Consider the following 21,925-nt stretch of genomic DNA (forward strand, 5'->3'; position numbering starts at 1 on the left):
CAACTCTGGCACTTTGGTTGAGATCTGGTGAATAGGCTTTTTCCATCAGTTGAATAATCCAGATCCTTATGATTCAAGCCTTTTTTTTTTTTTAAACATGTGTAGGTGCTGATTCTATCAAAAGTCTGCCTCTGTGGAGGTAACCTCATGAGTTTTCTGCTCAATGAACGTGGAGACCTATTTTCAGAGGTTTCCTAATCTCAGACCATCTTTACATTCCCAGGTCAGGGCTTATTGGGTTTTACACATTTTTGTGTTGACGTTCATTTGTGAAATGGTGAAACAGGGCTCTGGTTATCTCTCTGTGCTGACCTCACTGGGTTTTGGTGTTGCTGCTGTGCTAGCTTCATAGAAAGAATTTGGAAATGTCCTTCCTTGTCTATGCTTTGCCGCCACTGAGGCAGCACTGGTGGTGTCCGCGGCTTCAGGGTGTGGTGGAATCACCCGTGAAGCCGTCTGGGCCTGCAGCCATCTGCAGCCTTGGCATTGATCCAGCGTTACAATCCTGGGGGTCCACAGCTAAGGTTGCTGACATAGCGGGTGGGTAATTTGCTGGGAGCACATGCACATGCAGAATTTTGAAATGATGGTAAAGGCAGCCATTATTATCATGCTCTGTCAATTCTAAATGGTCGGTGAAAGAATACACCCCCTTGGTACAGCCTCACGGGGATTCCGAGAGTGCACGCTGTCCTCAGCAGGCCAGCACAAACCCTGAGCCTCTGCCAGTGTCTGGAGCCCGGTCTGACAGCTGGGTCGGTGTGCGTGCACGTCACATTCAAATCATGCTAATTTATCCCGCCGGGAAGGAGAAGGTAGAGACCAAGACTCTCATGTCCTGTTAGTTGTGAGACATCATTATAGCAGTACAAAGGGAGGGGCACCCGCATGGCTCAGTCGGCTGGTGTCCAACTGTTGATTTCAGCTCAGGTCATGATCTCAAGGTCGTGGGATCGAGTCCCATGTGGGGCTTTACGCTCAGCAGGGAGTCTGCTTGAGATTCTCTTTCTCCCTCTCCCTCTGCCCCTTCCCCATCTCTCTCTCTCCTTCTCTAAATATATATATATATATATATATTTTTTAAGGGAACTTTGAAAGAAACCCTTCAAAACCTTCAAAAAATTAAGCATAGAAATTCCTCAAAAAATTAAACAGAGAATTACCATATGACCTAGCAATTCCACTACTGGGCATATCCCCAAAAGAATTGAAAGCAAGGACTCAAACGTATATCTGCACACCCATGTTCGTAGCAGCATCATTCACAATAGCCAAGGGGTGGAACCAACCCAAATGTCCCTCCACGGATGAATGCATAAACAAAACACAGTCTGCACATACAGTGGAATATTTTTCGGCCTTAAAAAGGAAGGAGATTTTGGCACCTGCTACCACATGGATGGACAGAGGACATTATGCTCAGTGACATATGCCAGACACAAAGGGATGGACACCGCGTGATTGCGCTCGTAGGAGGGACCTAGAGGAGTCACTTTCAGAGACAGAAAGTAGACCGGAAGCTTCCAGGAGCTGGCGCAGGGGAAGCAGGTGTCCCCGGTTAGCGGGAAGAGTTTCAGTTTCCGAGATGAGAAGGATGCCAGAGGTGGCCGCAGGGGACGGCAGCACAGCAGCTCGAGTGTCTCAGTGTCGCCAGGCTGCGCACTGAGAAACAGTCACGACGGTAAACTTGTGTCACGTGTACTTTACCACACAATCCATCAAACGCATAAGTAAAACAAAACGTTCTTTAACTTATTAAACAAAAAAGTTATTGTTAGGAAAAACAATTTTGTAAAGGAGAGAAGAAATAACCAAGGCCCAAGCCGGGGCCATGAGACCTGCAGCCAGCGTGTCCCGTCAGCCACGTGGTCCCCGTGGCACCGCACACTCCCTCCATCGGAATCCAACCAGAGAAGGTTCCGGGGAGCCCTCCAGCTTCACACTTCCCAACAAGCTGGTTTTCCACTGAAAGCCGCTGAGCTGACCTCTTCTTTCCAGACATTTCCACTGACACAATCTTACCAGAAGCTTCATCCTTGACTCTTATTTCAACAACCCTTTAATTCCCGGATCTCCAGGGTCACTCTCCGGTGAGAAGACGGGGTGCTTTCTGCTCAGGAGGTAAGGATTGTCTGCGGGAAGAGGCGTGGCCCTCCTAGGGAACGTCCTCCCGAGCGGGGGAGTCGCTCCTGGACAGTCCCTGGAAGGGCCCACGGGCCGAGCAGGAAGAGGCTCACTTCCCGGGGACAGGGGGGTGCGAATGGCAGGAGGTCAGCAGGGCCCCCGCACACAGCGCACAGGGTCCCCCCCGCCCTCAGGGACTGGGTGCGACGGCCTGTGTCCGTGTAGCCCCAGGGTGGTCCCACCACTGTCTGAGGAGTTCAGACACTGCAGGAAAAGCAGAGCTTCCGTCTCCTGCGTAGGGTTCTTCCCCAGGTCATGAACGAGTCGACTCCCCGAAATAGCTCGGGGATCCCCATCCCAGAGGTGGGCCAGGGCAGAGGCTGTGAGACTGTTCCACGGTGCTAACCCGCTATGAAAGAATCCAGCATGTGAGGCGGGGAAAACGAATATGGGATGTCCTCTGTCGAGCCGCCTTCCGTCCGGCAGTGACACGGCTGGCCTGTGGCACTTGTGGGCCCTCACCCGTGCTGCTTTCCTATTTCAGCAGCTTCGTTCCCCAGCGCGTCCTGAAGGGCTCGGTGAACTACTGCAAACAGCGCATGGCTGTGGAAATAAAGACGCGTGGGCATTTCAAAATCTGTGGCCGCTTCATCTGGTCTCCTGGTTCGAACGTGCCCATCGATGCCAACAACCATCGCCGAGGCAGGGACGCAGACAGCGGTGCACGGGGTGGGGCGGGGCGGGGAGGGGAGCTCTGTTAAAGGAGTTAGTGCTCAGATGACTGTTCCAGACTTGGAGGCAAATTCCGAACACGTGTGTGTTTCATGGCCGCCTGCCTCCCTGGGGTCAAGATATCTTTATTGGCTGGGGTAGGGATGCTCGTGGCCCCTGGGCCTATGTCAGCTACCACTGTGTGTCACCAGCATTGTCGGCGGTCACTGGCCCCGGCGGGAAAGGCCCAGCCCCACGTCAGTATCGGCCCCTGTGAGGTGGGTGTCGGGCTTGGCAGGCTCCGGCCACGGCTGCGCCATCCAAGGGCGGCTTCCTGCCAGGGCCTCTCCCACAGCTACCCGGTGGCCCGTGGCCGCTGAGAGACTCACACTGGGCAGGGGCCTCTGGGTCTCCGGGCCCAGGGGAAGGAGCTCGGGTGACCCCGGGCTGGTCCCAGGGCTCCCCGCTTAGTTGAACTGAAGAGCCTTCCTGCCCCGGAAAGAGCACAGGCCTCCCCTTCGTGCGCTGAGCAATGGTCCTTCCTGGGCCAGCTGCCCACTTCCTCCTCTGGAGGAGGCTCCGCTGCCCTGGGGCCGGGGAGGGCGGGAGCAGTGCCTCTCCTTCGGGAAGCCCGTCTCCCACTCGGTCTTCACCGCCCTGCCCCCAGCTGCCACGACTTCGGTCCCCCGTGTCCATGTGGACCCTGGTGGAGTGGCCGGCACTGCCCCTCTGTGATCTGGCTTGTCCAACTCTGGGCCCCACATTTGGGGGTGGAAACGGGGTCACCATGGCAGGGGGTCCCTAGTTTGCCAAGGCCGGATGGACAAGAGAGGTCCACAGGGTTTGGGGTGGACGGAGCAGCCGTGCCTCGGGCCTGGCTAGACCCCAGGCCTTACGGACCAGGGTCGCCTCTCCTCCTCCCCTACAGAACTAAGACAGGAAGTGGCTGACTTGGGGCAAGGGAACTTTCCTTGCCAGCTGTGTCCATACGTGGGGCTGCCAGGACCGGGCTGCGGCTGGATGTCCTTCCCTTTTCTTAGGCAGGGTCATTTGCATTCCTGGGTACAGCCTGTTCGGTTTCTGTCCCGCCCTGTACCCAGGAGTCCCAGTTCCAGAGGGTGCGGCTCTGGCCTGGGATCCCCAGGGAGGTCGCCCACTTAGGAGAGCACCAGGGTGCCAAGGTCCCCCCAGACACACGGTGATGCCAGTGCACCCCCTCCAGCCCCGGGGAGTACGCTCCCAGCTGGGAGAGGAGGCGGCAGATGGTTTCCTATGGAGCCAGGGCTCAAGGTCAACTTGGGAGTGACACCCGGCTCTACATGCCCACCGGCCACAGTGCTTTTACTGGTAATAACAGTGTGCGTGTTCCAGGCCGCCCTCTGCGCTGGGCGCTAACTCACTAGTTCGCGCATGTCCACACAAGCTCACTGGGGGTGGGTGTGCCTGTGCTGTTTGAGGAAACACTTTCCACGTACCCCAGCTGGGGCATCTCCTACCTGCCTTTAGCTTCCCAGGGGCACATCTGCACGGAGATGTTCCATGGGGAGTTACTGGGGCCAGCATCTGGGTGGAGAGGGTGGGGACCCAGGACCCTGCCTGGAAATCCTTCTGGGAGATCAAGTCCTTGCCACTGGACACACAGTGGGCATTCAAGCTTGTCCCCGTTGCCCACCCGAGCCTGCCTTCAAGGAGCTTCAGGACGGGCTAAGTGGAAGGAAGGAGGGAGAGCCCTTGCCCCCCATCTTGGGTGAGGCAGCACTCCCTGGAGAGCAGGCTAGCTTGCCCTCCCCTCCTGTGCCCCGACTGCCCTAAGAAAAACGCATTCAAGGGACATGGCCAGCTGGCCACAGAGACCTGCCTCCAGCCTCGCCTGTTGGTAAATCCAATGACTGGTGTCCTTCTAAGAGAGGCGAGGACACCCAGAGACACAGGGAGACTCAACCACGGGTGATGGAGGCCGAGGTCGGAGGGACCCATCTACAAACCAAGGAGCTCCAAGGACTGCCGGCAGCACTGGCAGCTGGGAGAGAGACAGGAAACACATTGTCCCCCAGAACTTTCAGGGGAAGCACGCCCTGCTGACATCTGGATTTAGAACCTCTGGCCCCCAGAACTGTGAGAGAATCCATTTCGGTATTTTAAGCCGCTCAATCCTCAATCCTTTGTTACAGCAGCTCTGGGAAACTTAGAAGCCATCATCCATGTCCAGCACGTGAATGGACGTAACTTATGGCTTTGGGAGGAGGCCCCGGGAGGGACCAGCACCCCTGTTCTTCCTCCTTAATAGACTCTCCCGAAGTTCCCAACAGACACAGGTCTTCGAGCACCCATCAGCTCACACGTGGCCACTTGACTGAGTCCACACCATCCTGGGGCTGGGGGTGCAGACCCGAACCTCCCTCCCCAGGCTGCCCTGGGGACTCAGGACACAAGGGCTGGGGCTGGAGCAACCCTGTCCTAAATGGCCACGTCCCTCTTCCTGCTGGTCTTCCACAAGAATTCACCACAAAGACCATTTTAGGAGTCACCGCCCAGTGTGGTCCTCTCTGACCCTTCTCCCGGTGGTAAACCTCCTTCCTCCGACACGGGCCATTCCCAGCACCTCCCCTCACTCACCCCGCCCAGGTGCCAGGGGCGTCCATGGGGCAGGAGTGACTCTCAGGCATGGGTCTGGATGTGCTATATGGAGGTCCAGGTGGGCAGCAGGAGGGGGCAGCCAGCTCACGGACACAGCGGGAGAGTCGCCTCCCCCTCCCCCTCTGTCACGCCCACCCCTACGTGGGGTGCCACCACAGCTGGGCCACAGCATTCTCTGGCCTTGAAGAAGTTGGGGAGACATCGCCTGCATACCCATGTTTGCGAGGAGCTAGCTGCTTTCCTTTCCTGCCAGCTCTGGGATCCCAGCGGAAGTCACAGACGTTGATACTGTCACTTGTCACTTGGGACTTGGAGTAAAATTGTGCATGTCAGGATCAGAGGAGGCGCCTGGAGGCTCCGATTCCCAGCAAGGACCCGCAAAGCCGCTGAGCTGGTGGTGAACACTGCGGGACCCAGGGAAGGAAGGGGAGGGGAAGGGAAGGGAGGACATGTGCAGTCCCTTGGGCACCAGAGCCCCAGAGCTCTCCCCCTGGGGCTGCCCAGTTCTCCCCCAGATGGACAGTGAGTTTCTCCTCTCCTGAAGGGAGGTGGGGGCTGGGCTTTGCAAGCATCTCCCTCCCCCCACCGCTACCCCCCTACCCCCTCCGTGGCCCAGAAAAGGACAGCACTCCCTGGGAGGGAAAGGAGCAGGGGAATAGCGGGAGGAGCCCAGGGCCTCGGCGGGAGCTCCACAGCCGACAATGACAACGGATGTGAGTGGAGAGTCATGACGGCTGCTGGAGCCTGTGTGCGTCATTGAGAGCAGGCAGGCGGATGGAGGGAGGAGTGTAAGAATATCCACTCAGGAGGTGGGAGGGAGAGGCCAGGAGGGAGGTACTCTCTTCCTCTTGCCACCAACAGGCACAGGACGTTCTTGGGGCTGGAGGAAGGGGGTGGAAGACCTCACAGGACCCGCACCGGAGCCTCCTGCCCGGCGCAGGTCCTTCCCTACATATATGCCAGGACCCCCACCCACATTTCACATTTGCAAATGGGAGTCATGTCTGCTCACTGGAGCTGAGCGCCCCCCACCAGGGGCCGGATCCTCTCCATGGAACTTGTGGGCCATATATAGGATCGGCCCCCACTGCCGGGATCAATCTCTTGGCCTCCCCCTCGCTCACACCCTTGAAGCTTTGCTGACCCAACCCATGCCCCACTGGGCACCTGTTCTGCTCTCTGCTCAGAGGGCATCCCAGAGCACCACATCATTGCGTCTCTGAGATGTCCCCTCCCAGGGAAGTGCCACCACCCCCCTTCATCTCTCGCCACCCTCCGCCCTGCACTCGCCTGCCCATCTTACTTGGCTGGTGGTCTCCCTCACTGGGACCTGTGTCCCATGAGGTCAGAGACAGTGGAAGTCCGGGGTGCAGCCCCAGAGCCATGGTAGCCTCAGTCAAAGCTCCTGGAAGGGACAAATGAATGAACAGATGAACGAACAAGCCTCCACTGAAATACTTCCAGGCCCAGGAAGTCCACCGCCTGCTCATGTAAGCCCCCCTCCCCGCTGGCCCGGCACAGAACCGTCTCTGTCATTCCAGGGGCCCCTGCATGTATGGAAAGGGGTGGGGAGCCGACAGCTTTTGCCCAATTTGATGGGTCCTGGAACACCCACGGCTTTGTTCTGTGAGAACTGTGTCCAGCGACACAGGTGGGGCCAGAGGGACCCACAGGTGACCACAGCCCAAAGTCCACGCAAGGACATGGTGACATGTCCCCCTCACGGATCCCTCATGGAAGAGGTCTAGACAACAGCATGGGTGCAACTGCCGGCCCCAGGGCCCGGGAGGAGAGATGCCCGGTGAGGCCCCGGAAGAGCCGGGTGAGGCTCTGAGGGTCACACCCATCCACCACACTGGACACAGACGACCAGACAAAGAATGAGAGGAGCAACATTCCTGAGGACACGTGTGGCACCGCTCCCGGGAAACAGGCCTTGCTGGCGGTGATGTGCCAGTCCCAGATGCCAGGACCTGCTGCGGAGAAAGCCACTGCTCACCGTGACCCAGCAGACCCTGGAGGTCCCACAGCTCCCTGTCCACGATTCGGACTTTTACTAACTGGCCTCATCCCCCTTAGCCAGGACCCACGGCGTTCGCTCATCGGGGCACACACGCCTCACCAACGGGCCCCTTGCCAGAATTTATACAAATGACCCTGCTTTACGTCACCCCTTCATTGTTCATTGCTTATCTTTCCTGATTCTTCTGAAAGCCTGCCAGCAGCAACGCGATCCGAGGAGAGTTGTTCTTAGCCACTTTTTCAGTGTCCTCTGGCTTTTTATTTGCTGAAGGGAGAGCAGCCCCTGCTTCCTCATCCAGCGGAGGTGTGGGCTAGGCCATTCCTCCCACTGCGCTTTCTTCTCCCCCTCTTAGCTACAGGTCTGCCCCCGCCATGCGGCCACACTGCGTGCGTAGGTTACGGGACTGGCGAAGCCCTCGGCTCAGCCTCCCCTCCTCCTGCAGCGGAGGGGGCGGGGTTCCGAGGAGGGGGCGAGGCTCCGTCGAGGGGGCGGGGCCTCACAGAGGGGTGAGGCTCCGCACAGGGGGCGGGACCCCATGCAGGGGGCGGGGCTCTACAGAGCGCAGTGCTGTGCAGAGGGGGTTGAGTCTCCGCACAAGGGTTGGGACCCCACTCCGAGGCTGAGGGTACCTGGGCTCACAAGTACTGTGATGCCTTTTGCAGACTGTCCTCAAGCAACCACGTGGCCGGGGTCTTCCCTTCACTGCCTCCAGGAGCAGGGACCTCCCCTTTTTCCCCTCGACAGCTGATGGAAAAGGCACACGGTTTCTCTAGGGCTTCCAGGGCCAGGGGACCTAAGTGACCAGGCCATGTGAACGTCACAGGCTTGCAGACAAAGACAGCAGCCACTGGGCCCCACACAGTGGCAGCAGAGCGCAAGCCCCTTTGTCTGCCCTGGCTATTAAGGCCCCAGAACATATGTCATCCGTGCTGGCACTTAGGGACTGAATTCTACGCAAAGCAGTAAAATCCAGTAACAAAGGCACTGGGTGACTTCTGCCCCCAGCACAAGCTAAGCAGTGACACACAGGGGTAACTGGAGGCAGGACCCTGTGGCATCCCCGGACACTGACTCACCCGGGGTCTGTGGGGCCCCTCCCCTTGGGGTGCTGGCATGGACCAGCGATGTCCAGGGCTCCACAGAGGCGAGCCGCACAGTATTTTTAAAACAGAGGCCACTGTATTTCTCAATAGTGGCAAAACGTGCTAATATTTATCTTCCTAAAATACACTTTTAAATATGCGTAGGTGACATTCTAAGCAGGTAGAGATGTGTCTCGGGTGTCCTTAAGAAATGGAGTGCCATCCTTCAAAACAGCAGAAAGCTCCTTGAGAAAGCCCACTGGTAGCAACTCGCACGTGAGCAGCCGCTGAGTCGGCGTCCTGGGACTGCCATAACAAAGCAGAGGCCGGGCGTCTGAAACAGGAGAAACATATTCCCTCCCAGGGCTGGAGGCTGGAGGCTGGAGGCTGGAGGCTGGAGATCCAGGTGCGGGCAGGGCTGGCTCCTCCTGGACGCCCCTCTCCTGGGCATGCGGACGCCTTCTTCTCCCTGTGTCTTCGCATGGTCTCCCTCTCGGTGTGTCTGTGTCCCAATCTCTTCTTGTAAGGACACCAGCCAGAGTGGATTAAGGCCCTCCCCAACGACCTCATTCTACCTTAATCACCTCTGGAAGGCAATAAAGCCACATTCTGAGGGACTGGGGTCGGGGCTTCAACATAGGATTTTGGAGGGGTCACAGCTCGGCCTATGAACCCTTCTTGGCTCTACTGAGTCAAAGCTTTGCACGTGTCAGCCTGTGTGATCCTCACAGGCCCTTTGGGGTAGGAGACATCAGCATCCCCATTTACAGAGGAAGAAAGTGAAGGGATGGGCATTGATGCAGTTTTTCCAAGTGAAGCTCGAGCTACTGCAGTCTGTTCAATAACAATTGCCCATGACATGAATCTAACCTTGGAACTGACACATCTCTACAACACTACTCAAAACAGACTGCCCGCGAGACGCTGACGTGCTCGGGCTCACTCCCCATGAGTCAGGGGGAAGGACTGACGTTTGCAAAGCATACACGGGGCCTGCCCCGGGCCTCCGATCACAACACACAGAAGCAGGAGCGAAAGGTGCGCAGAGGTGCCCCAGACGGGCTGCTCTGGGTTTCCCTCCCGTGCTGCTCACACAGCTCCAGGGTCTTCCGGCCTGGTTTCTGGGGCCCCCACCCCAACAGTGTTGAGGGAAACCTCAAGAAGAGTTTCAGAATTCTTCAGATAAAATGTCCTCATGTTTGGGGGAGCGTGGGCGTCAGGAATGACAGATAGACTGACAAAATCATATTTTGAGCTACTTGAAGTTTGTTCTATGCCAGTGTTTCCCAAACTGACCAGCCAGGGAGCACCAGCTCAGGAAATGTCACATATGTGCAAATTATAATTGACAGCCCAAAACAATGGTCTCAACAAAATATTGTTGCAAAAAATGATCAAAATTGGGTCAAATACAATAATGTGTATTGGGGGTTAATAAGAGACACACGTGCACATTCATGTGCCTGCACACAGCAATACATGCACATGCATGCTCACGTTTACGCCTGTGCACACACCCATGCATGCTCACACGCACATTTACACGTGTGTGCGTGCATACATGCACACATGCATGTACACGTTTATGCCTGTGCACACACACATACACGCACGCATGCATGTACACGTTTACGCCTGTGCACACACATACATGCACACACATGCATGCTCACGTTTACGCCTGTGCACACACACATGCATGTACACACACTGCCTACCCAGTTCCTCCAATGCCTGGCTTGAGCGTGAGCCACAGCTGTCAGGCAGATCCTGTCACCACTGCGGAGATGGTAGGTTTGGGGGGACCCCACAACCGACAAGCTAAGGGCAGTAAGGCCCAAGCAGGCTATCGTGTGTCTGTTGAGGAGACGCTCCCAACTGCTGGAGCAGGGCTGGGTGGGCTCAGAGGAGGGACCCAATGGGCCCATTGGCCCTGGTGGGCTGGCAGACATGCGGGGACAGAGACCACACTCCAACCACTGCACGGGGTAGGTCTGCTGAGGCTGCAGGTGTGAGCAGGACCTGGCAGCCGGCCTCGGGGGGCAAGGGATGACAGCAAGGACATTCATCTCCACTGACGACAGGAGCTGCCAGGGTGGTGCTGCCCTACCGAGCCTTCGGGCCGGGGGCTGATCTGTGTTTGCTCAGGAAAGGCTCCAGGAGGCAGACGCTGCTGGGGCACAGGCATTTCTGGTGGAATGAGAAGTTCGGGTGTGGTCAAATCCCCAAATCCACCATGCAAATGACTCACCTCACCAACTGTGCAGAAATCAAACCGGGGGTGCCCAGGTGACTCAGTCAGTGAAGCGTCTGCCTTCGGTTCAGGTCATGATCTCAGGGTCCTGGGATTGGGCCCTGGGGGGGGGGTTCACGCTCAGTGGGGAGTCTGCTTCTCCCTCTTCCCTCTGGCCCTCCCCCTGCTGGTGTGCGGGCTCTCTCGCTCTCTCTCTCTCTCATTCGCTGTCTCCGTCTCTCTCTCTCAAATAAATGAAATCTTTTTAAAATAAATAAATAAATAAAAATTTAAAAATTAATAAAGAAATCAAACCAGAACCGGGTGAGAAGCACCCCCAAAGCAGGCACCTGCTAGAAGGTTCTTCCTGCCATTGCAGCATCCGTCACCCTGGGAAGGGCCTACGGGAGCTGAGCCAAGCCGGGAGCTGGACCTCTGCCCCAGCAGCACCAGTCCCAGCACCTCCTGGGAGAAGCCTGTCCCTGAATCTATTCCAGCATATAGTCTGATGCGGCACTATTGTGACAAGAGCTGACAGACGGGCCTGGGTCCGCATCACCCTCCCTCTTCCTCCAAGAGTGCTAAAAGGCTCTGACGGAGCCCCAGCCCTGGGCTTTGTTCCGTATGGGGGGTCTCGGCTGAGGCCCGCCTGCATTATAAGAAGAAATGTCCCAGGGGAAGTCCAGCGTGTTCTATGCTTCTCCCTGTCCCTACGTTCCCAGAGACAAAGTCCTACTCACTCCCTAACGTCCTCCTAGGACAGGAAACGCCGGCAAATTCACCCTGCTGTAGTAATTTGCCGTAACATGCAGCCAGTCCTGACGCTTTGAGCTGAAGCCCCAAGTCTGAAAACAATCCCGGCCGCTGAAAATCAGATGGCCGAGTGACAGGCTTTCCTGGGGAGTGGCGCCCCTCCCTCCGCCCCCGGGCCCCCAGCCCTGAGCTGGGCTCAGAGGGAGGGTGGTCAGCCTCAGACGATGGTGGACGGCACCTTCGTCGCCTCTGCCGGCACCTACATGTCCAGGTGGTGCGGCCGAAGACAGCAGCGTCGTGCGCCCACACTGGGCAGGCCCGCAGCAGGCCTGCCGCCTCTGCCGGCTCGTGTGCTTCAGACAACAAGTCCGCACAGCACCCGGCCGCTCCTGCGCCCCGGCCCCCCTCCCAGCGCACACCCACACGCGGCAGGGCATGTGACACGCGGCCAGTCACGTAGCGGGAGAAGGCCACCGAGCCCGTGCGAAGGCGGATGGGCCTGGGAGATCCAAGGCAGTTCTCCAAGGGGCCCCTGGAATGCACATCCGCAGGGCAATGACGGGGACGGCTTCCTGTGGGACGTGGGGCTGTGGGCCCCTCCTCTCCTTGGGGACAGAAAGGCCTCTGAACAGGGACGCTGGCGTCACTCACGTTGAAGCCACTCTGCAGAGCACGCTTGCAGCCCCCAGATACGTGAGGAGGCTCAGGCAGGCTAGGCCAGGAGGGGACCCGGTCCTGGGCACATCGGGGGTCCCATGTGCCCTCTGTGTTTCTGCCCCGTCACCCACACCCTGCCAGTCATGGAGCTCCCCTGTCCCTTTCCCGCAGGCTCTCAGGGACTCGGGTTCTGTACCTGAAGATGGGACAATCCTGGCAGCCCTCCAAGACAGGAGGAAATCATGCTAAGCTCCAGGGAGGTGGGAGGTTGTCGATAAATCCTTCCCTCTGGAGAAGACGGGGTCGTGTGCAAGTCTACGTCTCATCCTAGCCCCAAATGCTTCCTCCCTCTCGCCCAGGCCCCGAGCCCACACGCCTGGCGGCCCGGGCATGCGGAACCAGGGAAGCAGGAGGTGAAGGAAAGGGGACGTGGTGCAAAGAGGTTGCCCCACATGTGCCTAGACTTTGAATGCCTGGCGCCCCAAAGCCATTCTGGACCGTAAGGCGACATCCAAGTCGTGAACTAGGACGGGGGCGCGGCAAGAGAGCTCAAGCCAGGCCCGGATATGGCTGAATGCCACACCAGGCCCCCCGCCTCCCAATTTCTCTGATATGAGAGAACAATCAGCTTCTTTTTTTTTTTTTAATTTTAATGATTTTTTATTATATTATGTTAGTCACCATACAGTACATCCCCGGGAACAATCAGCTTCTATCGCATTTCTGTGAGAATGTTTCTCGGCTGTCAGCTCCGTGACAGTTTGGTCTGAACATCTCGTCACCACAAGCCCGGGGCCCCGCATGCTGGCGTGCCTGTCGGCTCCCAGACACTTCTGAGCAGATGGGCCGTGGGCTGCGGCTCAGCCCTCGCAGCCGCCTCCCCGGGAGCTGTCACCGCCTCCCGTGCCCGGAGGTGTGTGTGTCAACGCCCCAAAAGGCCAGATTCCCACACTGACTCGGGATCCCACTTGCCATGTGAAACCGTCAGCCACCCGACCTTGGGCCAAGAGTAAATATATTTCAAGAGTTTAAGTAAAAACTCCTTCAAGAGCAGGAGAATTGTGGGAAAGAAGTACTTTTTAAAACAATAATAAACAGAGGTGAAGTGGGTACAGCCTCAGGGTCCCGAGGAGGAGAGCTTGAGGAGGAAGGAAAGGGCCCACCTTCCCCCAGAGTGGCTTTGCTCCCCAGCCTCCTCTGGAAGGTGGCCAGGCTTCTGGGGGCCAGGCCAGGGGTCCTGTCGCCAGGCTCCGGCTGGGGAGGCCTGAGCCTGGGGAGCAAGCTGCGGTCACCGTGATGGAGCCGGGCACCTGGGAAATGGGCCGAGGCCCGAGCACAAGGAGCGGTCTCCCCCCACAGGCAGCCTGAGCCCCAAGTGGCTGCAGAATGTGGGCACCACGGGTGAGCCTGGGCACTGCACCCAAACCCCTGGTGGGCGCGAGACCCACCCCTCCTCACCTCCCAGCTCTGAGGACGCCAGGAGAGGCTGGAGGCCGCAGCCAGAGAAGGCGACGACGCAGGGCCCACTTGCTCTGGGCATCCTCCCAGCCGGGAGTGCTGGGTGCCTGCCTCATGCATGGTCGTCAGGTTGAAAGGAGGAAGCCCCCCTCCCCACAGGGCCCGTCTGAGAGCCACCAGCACAGGTCAGCTTTACCGGCACTGTGGGCTGCGGCCGAGCAGGACAGAGCGCTGTCTGAAATGGGGGTGTGCATGGCGCTTATGGGTGAGCGTGTGTGCAGGGAGAACGTATACATCAGAACGTGCACGAGGGAGGGTGCGTGTGTCTGTGCACGCTTCCCCCCAAAGGCTGTCTTGCACCAGCCTGGCCCTCGGTGGCCGGCTGACCTGTGCCCAGCCGTGGGCAGCAGCCTAGCTCCCCACCAGCCCCAGGGCTTTGGGCAGTGGCCCCTGGAGTCTGAGGTCCTCCAACCAGATGTGGCCTTGAACCAACTCTCCCGCCCCATCTCTGCCAATGGGCATCTCTTGCACTTTGCCAAAAAGAATTGCCAGTTTTCCCAAAACTCCCAGTGGGAGAATTTCTGCCCCCTCGGTGGCTGGCCAAGTCCAGGTCCCTAAGGAGCAGTGGGGGCCAGCGCAGAGCTCACAGTGAGAACCCCAGACCCTGCGTGCAGGACTCCCCTTCCTCCTCTCTCCTCACACGGTCCTTCCGCCCCCACGTCTGAGCACTGTGCGCTGTCCTTACCAGAGACGGAGGCGGGGGTCCTGAGTAGGCATGTGGCAAAGCTGGGCTGGCTTCTCCCGGGTGCCCCTGGGTCCCTCAGTCCTGTCCCCTCAGCCACGGAGTCCAGAGCCGGCCCGAGAGCAGGCAGAGTAGGGGCCACTCGAGAAGGCAGAGCCCCGCTCACACCTCCGCCGGGGCCACGAGCGCAGCTCTAGGGGGCCAGCCGCCCGTTTGCCACCTTCCCCCAGGCACTTGCTGGGGGTCATGATCCGGGGCCTGAGGTCCGGCCTCTTGCCCAGGCTTTGGTGGAGCAAGCCGTGGCGGCTGTCTTGCAGATCTCACGGTGGGAGCAGGGCAGGTGGCTATGGCTGGCGACGGCCGCCTTGGGGAGGGACACCTGAACCTTCCCCTCAATTGTTCAACGAAACTAAAATGGCTCAAAAAAATCGTTTATTAAAGAAAAAATTTTTTAAAGAGAGAAGGTTGGGGAGACGGCTTAGAAGAAGGAAGAGTTGCTGTTCAACATGTCCCATTGTTTTTGGCATGACCAGCCAGGGTCCGTCACTCAAATCTCTTCTCTAAGTCATGGTGCTCTCTGTGTGAAAGGACCCAGCCCAGCCAGGACAGTGCCTTTCCCCCCTCAGGAACGGGCACCTGTGGACATGCCCAGCTCGTCCCCAGCACCAAGGGAGGGAGAACGGGGACGGGTGCGCCCCAAGCTGCCACACCCTGATTCACACAGGTTGTCACCATCCTGTGCCTCAGCTGAGCAGGAGAGCTGCCCCTGCACCTGCCCTCACATTAGGCTGAGACCTCCGAGCCAGGCCACTTCACTCCCAACAAACGTGGGTCTTGGGGGGACAACTGGCACCTTGGTTTAATTCCCAAAACCATCACCCTCCAGCTTTGCAATTAGGGCTTCCCTGGGGGCTGGCAGCATAGGGACGTAGGGTGGAAGGCCTCTGCTCAGCCCACGTCCCATATGGCTGCGGGGGCCACTGTTGCTGGGACAAGAGGCCTTGTTGGAACCCCCTGGGTAGGAATGGAAGCCCAGGGAGCCTGGGGCTGTGGCACTTCCCACCCAAGGGGCCTACATGGATGGCCTAGGGACGCTGAGAAGGAAGTTTCCCAGCCCTGCCCCCAACAGGCTCACCTGTCAGAGCCACAGATCGAGGTCTGCTGGATGCCTTCTGGTGAGAGCCCCCTATTAGCCAGCAGGAACAGGGGCCTCTGTGGAGGAGGAACAGGGCTTAGAGCATAAGACTCGGGCTCACCCCTTAGAGGAGTGGGGCTGGCCAGAAACACCTAGGCAACATGAAACATGGTCTTCTCCAGAAACGGTGCCCCCCCCCAGCAGGTGCATTCAACACCTCACAACCAGACTCTAGAAGCAGTCATCTGGCCAGTTACAGCTGCCCTGCCCGGCTTCCTGAGGGCCGCTGCTCGCAGGGGGGCCCATGCCCAGCCCCCAGCTGCAGCCCGCGAGGCTTGCCTTTGTCCAGGGTGGGGGTCACCGCAGGGAAGACCCTCTGAGATGTGATCTGAGAACCACCTGCCGCTCCTTCAGGCCTGGGACCCCAGGACCAGCAGGTCGAGTGACCCCAGTTAATGGCAGGGTCCCCACACTCACTCCTAACACCAGGGCTCTGGGCCCTGTAAGCAACCCCAGGTGAAGGTCCGGGGGGCTCTATGGGCACATTCACAACACTTCCCAGGGCCATACCCTCTGGCTCCTCTGTCCGCTTCCAGGGGGGCAGGCATTCCCTGAAGAACAGTGCTCCATCGGTGGGAGGACTAGGGAGACGGTGCCAGGGAGATGGGGGTGCGGCCCCCACCACTGGCCCAAGTGAATTCACCCCCTCCTGGCAGAGCCCTGGCTGTCTCAGCAGCCCCCGGCCACCCGGACGCTCTCCCTTCCCTGGGAGGACATCCAAACTCCCCACTGCAGGGTGAGGACACCAGAAGGCTCGCCCAGCTCGCGGCCAAGCCAGGCTTACTCACTCACTGCCACGGCGTGGCTGCTTGTACCAGGCCACGGCCACAGCCATCCAGGCGAGGGTGGCCGGGAAGGTCAGGTCAGCGTTGGCGTCCGGGGGACAAGGGTCATTAGCATCAGCAAGCTGCACGTGTGCACCCTGAAGCTTCCTGGCACGGGGCTGGGAGGGGCACAGCACTGAGAGCCACTCCAGGCTCCGCGGCCTTCTGGTCATGCGGCCTTGTGCTGGGACGCATTTTGCAACTTCCCTGCGTGCTTCCTAAAAACTGGGAGCAGTAGCCACAGCCCTTGGCCTAAGTGGCACGGTCAGGGCCCAGGGGATAATGAACACAGAAGTGCACTGAAAACCCCGGACTGGTCCCTGGGACACTGCGGCCACCGTGCCCATCTTGTCACGTCCTCCTGAGCAGGAGCGAGGTGGACAGGAGGCAGGCCCCTGCTGCTCCCATGAGAGAGGCCCGACTGCAGTGAGGACCCCGGGCAGAAGGAGCGGCCCAGGTCTGGCTCGGAGAGGACAGACGGGTAGCAGGTGAGCCGGAAAAGTCAATCATGCCAGGAAGCATCCAGAAGGAAGCCAGATGGTTCTCTCGTTGCACCGGGCATGTGGGAGCCGCCTGCCTCCCATGGCCCTGCTTCCTCCTCGCCTTTGGAGATCAAAGAAAGGCACGGCTGGCCTGCTTTGTGCCGGGGAGCGGGCAGGGCGCTGCCAGACAAGGCACCAGCTTTGAAAGCGTCTTCCACTGACAGGCAAGGCCACAGTTGCGAAGCACCTTCTGCAGAAAAGAGAGCCTCTCAGTTTGCCAGAAGAACGAGATGGGAGTCTCTTTGTGTGAACACCGTGGCTCCCAGCCCGGGTGTCTACCCTCCCTGTGCGGTCCGTGCACCAGAGGACAGCTGGAGACAGCAACGAGGACCGGACGCACCAGGAGGACATCGCCCGCCCCCAGACCCGGGCCAGCAAGGAAGTCCCGGCTTCCGGCCGCCCCGTCGCTGGTGCGGCTGCTTCAGCGGGAAAGGGGGGACGACCCTGACCTCCAGGAGGCAGGGCAGCACCGGAAAACGTGCCCACCCTGGAGGCTCTTCCCAGGGGACCCAGAAGCACTTTCCTCTGGGCTGCACTTGGTCAGAGAGAAGCTGGCAGAAAGCAGCCACGCTCAAGGGGAGGGCACCGGGACCCCGGGTCCTTTCCAGATAGGATTTGACGAAGGTGGTTCAGGCTCAGCCAGCGAATCACTGGTTTAATAGCGAGGGGAAGCTGGCCCGTCGGCACCCAAAGCTTCAGACCCCGTTGAAGTACTTCTGGAAACTGGGCAAATGCCCCGTATACGTGGGCCTAACAAGCAAAACCTGAAATCCTACACTAAGTTGCGTTTTCTAAGAGCCTTGCCATATCAATTTCTGCTTCATTACCTATTGCTCGATAATGAATGACCCCGAAACTCTGTGACTTAGAATAAAAACCAACCATGTATGGGCTTCACAGCTCTGTAGTTTTGGGGGCTCTTCCACTCTTCCTGGATTTCTGGGGTGGCAGAAAGGTCCAAAAGGGCTTCCCTCACATCGTCACAAGTTTGGGCTGACAGGGGGCCCTGGTTCTCCTCCGATTGGGCTCTCCACCTGCTCCCAGCCCTGGTTCTCCTCCGATGGGGCTCCCCATGGCTGTGGCCGGCCTCACAGTATGGCAGTAGGATTTGGAAGCTCCGGTTTAGGGCCCGGGTGTGGAACCTCAGAACATCCTTGGGCTGCATTCCTCAGGTCAAAGCCAGTCACAAGGCCTGCTGGAGTTCAAGGCGTGGGAATGAGGGGGAATCAGACTCCGCCTCCTGACATGGGGAGCAATGTGGGTGCAGGAAGGAAGGCACCGTGGGTCCCTCTCGGATGACTAGCGACTACAGTCAAGTCAGCCTGTGTCCGTGCAAAATGACCTCTCCCGCTGTCCGGCGCCCAGCTTCCACGGGCAAAGGAGAGTGTGTTTCTAGAGTCTAGAACACAGTTCCAAGCACACACCTGCCCCTTGGTGCCCTGGTAGCTGGCCTTGTGCCAGGTGAGACGACATGCCCTCGGGATTCTTCCAAGAGGACCAAGGGCTTTCCTGTACTTTGCAGCTGTCTCAACGGGCCAGGTGGTCTGGGACCTACAGAGTTCTCAGTCACCAATTCCCCACCGACAGCCCTCCCCACAAAGCCCTGGCAAAGCCATCGGTCAGTGGGCAGCTACCTGGGTGGGGGCAAGGGGGTTTCCGCCAAAGGTGAGCCCCACTTACCTCCGCCTCAACCCCAGGACCCAGCCCTCTCCACCGCACAGTGGGAAACCTGCTCCTCGATCCACCCCTCTTCCCGCCCCCACCTGCCATTCCACCCCGCACTGGGGCAGGGGCACGTGTCCTTTGATAGCAGGCTTAGGCTCGGAGCTGCTCCGGAGAGCCTCCCCCACGTGTGTGCAGTCACACATGCCAGCCCCAGGATTTGGAGCTCCGCTCGGGAGGGAAGGGGGTGGGCTGCTCCCAGTGCCTGTTGAGACGCTCACGGTCCTGTGGTCTAGAGAGGGTCCCCGCACACGTTGAGAGTCCAGAATGTGAACGACTGGTCACCAAGGTAGAGAAGGGGATGGAGACCTTACACATGCACGCAGCATTCAAGGGTCCTTCAGTTCCGGGAATGTCACCTAAGCAAGCTGTCGGAGCTGCGCGCCAAGACCCCTTGCGAGCGGAGATCGCTCGTGCACGTGGAGTCCCACACTCCGTGTGCGGCAGGGAAAGGGGACGGGGCTCAGTGTTACTGGAATAAGCCAACCATGAGACACAAACGTGCCCCAGACAGGACCGTGCACGACCCCCCCACCCCCTGGCTCACTGACGTGCACTAGGCCTCCGCCAGACCCGGCTCGTGCGAGCGGGCGCCTTCCCTGAATCTACTTGCCAGGGACCCAGGTGCAGTCAAACGTCACACTGCTCCCCCCGCCCCCCGGCGCCTGTCAGCTGGTGATGGACGGGCGCATCTGGAGCCTTGCTTTTTGCTGGTGACCCAGAACCAGGCCGGCCACATGCCATGCAGCTGACATACGGACGTAGCCGTTGAATGAATCCGCACTGGAGTACGCTGTGTACCCTGGTCGCCTAAGGGAGCTGTTGGCCCACCTGCTGGAATATTCTTCAGCAATTTAAAGGAGTGGCGGATCCACAGTGTGAGGAAATGCTCATAAGATCGTATCACGGGAAATAAGCCCATTATAAGACCGTAGGTGCAATTTAATCCCAAGTAAGATAATAGTGATGCCCCAGCATTAAAAACTGGGCTCTTGGGGGGCGGTGGTGGCTGGGAGGGCATCAGCGGCACACAGCTGACAGAGGCCCCTGCTGGGCTGACTCACGGTCTCCCGGCAGGTGACAGGTGATGTTGGGCTAGTGTTAGCCTCTCGGTTTCTGTCTGGTGTGGGGGCCTCTTGAGGGGCAGACAGGGCACACCCCGCCCAGGGGAGCCCAAAGGTGGCCCCTTCTGTACTTCTGTCTTCTGGGGCAAGCTCCAGGAGAAGGGGGCTCTTGCCAGCCACAGCGCCCTGGTCTCAGCTGGGTCTAGGCTCCAGATTCAGCAAACCTTCTCTTCCAGCAGCCCCTGCACCTCACTTGCTTGGACGTGGCCCCTTCCCTGGGGACCCACACGCACACACCCTCTGCCCCCCTCAAACGCCCACCCGTAGATGAGGTGAGTGGTGGTCTGCCTCCTGGCTTGGACCTTGCCAGCAGGGCTGGGTCCTCGGCTCCTTGGAAATGCCCCCCCACAGAGCAGGCTTTGGCTGGAGACGCTGTGCCGGGAGCCCGAACCCAGGGGCAGCTTGCACCCCTACTCTGCAGCCCACAGCTCAGCGACCCTTAGGAACTGTTCCCTTCTGTGCGTTTTCAATTGAGGTACAATTTGTGTACAATAAGCTACACCCATTTAAACTACAAATCTGTGTGTCTGACAGATGTCTAAACCCATACAACCACTACCACAATCAAGATGTGGGACACAACCGATTTCCTCCCACCCCTTCCTGCCTCGGGAAACTTTTCATTGGTGGGGGTATGCACTGGTGTAAACTTTCTGGAGGCAATGAGGCAAATACTGTCAGAACCTTCTATGTCCACCTCTCCTCTCCAGCGTCACTGACCTGCCCCTCCTGGAACACCGAAGCATGTCACTGCCCCAGGACCTTTGCATGTGCTGTTCTTTCACCTGGATGGCTCTTCCTTCAGGTGGCTGCCTCCTCGCTTCCCTCAGGTCTGTATTCAAATATCACACTGTCAGGGAGGTTTTCCCCATCCCGTGTTACATGGTCACCTGCCCTCTGCACACCATCACCCCTGCGCTTTGACTTATTTCTTGGCACACCAGCTTTACACATTTGCTTGCCCTTGTTGGTAAGTTCTGGGCTTACTGCTCTGAAACAGCATTTCAGCTCTCTGCCTCCATCACACGGGCCGGAGCGAGGCTTGGGAGTGCCCTGGGCAGCCGGTGCACTTGCGATCCCCAGCGCCTGCCGTGGTACATTAAAGTAGACACACCACGGAAGGAGCAGCACAGAGCGCCATGGGGGCTGGGGGGAGGGGTAGGAGTTTGGATTTTCCAGCCCACAGTGTCACAGCCAGTCCGGGTCCCAGGGCGCATCTGCCTGGGCTCAGATCCCAGCTTGGGGTGAACCTCAGTGACGTACTTAACCTCTCTGTGCCTCAGTGTCCCCCTCGGTAAAATGGACATAGTAATAGCGGCCTTCTCGTAGAGTGGAGTGAGGATCGAAGGTCCAGCTGTGAAGGTCAAAAAGCACCCGATGTGTTGTTGGTGTTGGATAAGCCGGGTGGGGAGGGGGCGTGAGACAAGGAGGGGGTGGCAGGAGGCTCAAGATTCACCCAAGATGGGTGGATGACAGGCAGGGGCCCCGCCACCCCAGCCCACGGGACCAGAGTTGGTCACTCGCACCCCTGCCTCAGCTTGCCCAGCCTCCACTTCCCTGCCCTGCGTCCCCATAACGCGGCGGACGGACGGGTGCACGGAGGGGATCTAGATCGACAGACACCACGAAACGCCCGTGGAGCAGAGAGCGATCACCAGCACTGACAGCGAAGCCGTCCCAGAGCCACCGGCGCGTGAGAACGGATTTCCTTCCACGCAGGAGGGAAAGGGTCAGCCAGCAGCCTACTCACTGACGCGCTCCGCCAGCCGCCTCTTCTCGGACCAGAACGAAACCAGCTGAGTCGTCCTTCTCCTGCGTGGCCCCGAGGACCCCAGGTGACAGAAGCCAGTCTATTTCATAAGGAGCTTACATGGAGATTTCCCCTCCAACCCTTTGAACACATTTAAGCGTCAGCTATTTTTACAGGCGTTATATAACCGTTCTCTCTCATTCATGGATGGTACATGCTTCCCTGTGAATGGTATTTCTATTTAGGGCACAGTTTACTCCTGTCCTGCCAGGAATAAGGGCTCGGCTCCACTTTCAAGGGCTGAAGTCATAGGCGAAGGCCTCGTGGTCCCCAGGAGAGAAAGCCGCA

The 21,925-nt window shown here is 58.7% G+C and overlaps 1 long non-coding RNA gene across 4 annotated transcripts; it reads right to left on the reverse strand.

The window, feature by feature from the left end:
• Positions 1–1,311: 1,311 nt before the first annotated feature.
• Positions 1,312–8,017, reverse strand: LOC105234589. 4 transcript variants are annotated; one of them, XR_004623574.1, is made up of 3 exons: positions 6,776–8,017; positions 5,686–6,352; positions 1,312–2,964 (listed from the first exon to the last, which is right to left on the reverse strand). It is a non-coding gene; the product is annotated as an uncharacterized LOC105234589 (long non-coding RNA). The 4 variants fall into 4 exon arrangements; XR_004623576.1 differs by having other exon boundaries at positions 1,312–2,878; positions 6,776–8,016; XR_004623575.1 differs by having other exon boundaries at positions 1,312–5,876; positions 6,776–6,877; positions 7,472–7,952.
• Positions 8,018–21,925: the final 13,908 nt, after the last annotated feature.

The sequence above is a fragment of the Ailuropoda melanoleuca genome, chromosome 1 (assembly GCF_002007445.2).
Source record: "Ailuropoda melanoleuca isolate Jingjing chromosome 1, ASM200744v2, whole genome shotgun sequence".
Taxonomy (NCBI): Eukaryota; Metazoa; Chordata; class Mammalia; order Carnivora; family Ursidae; genus Ailuropoda; species Ailuropoda melanoleuca.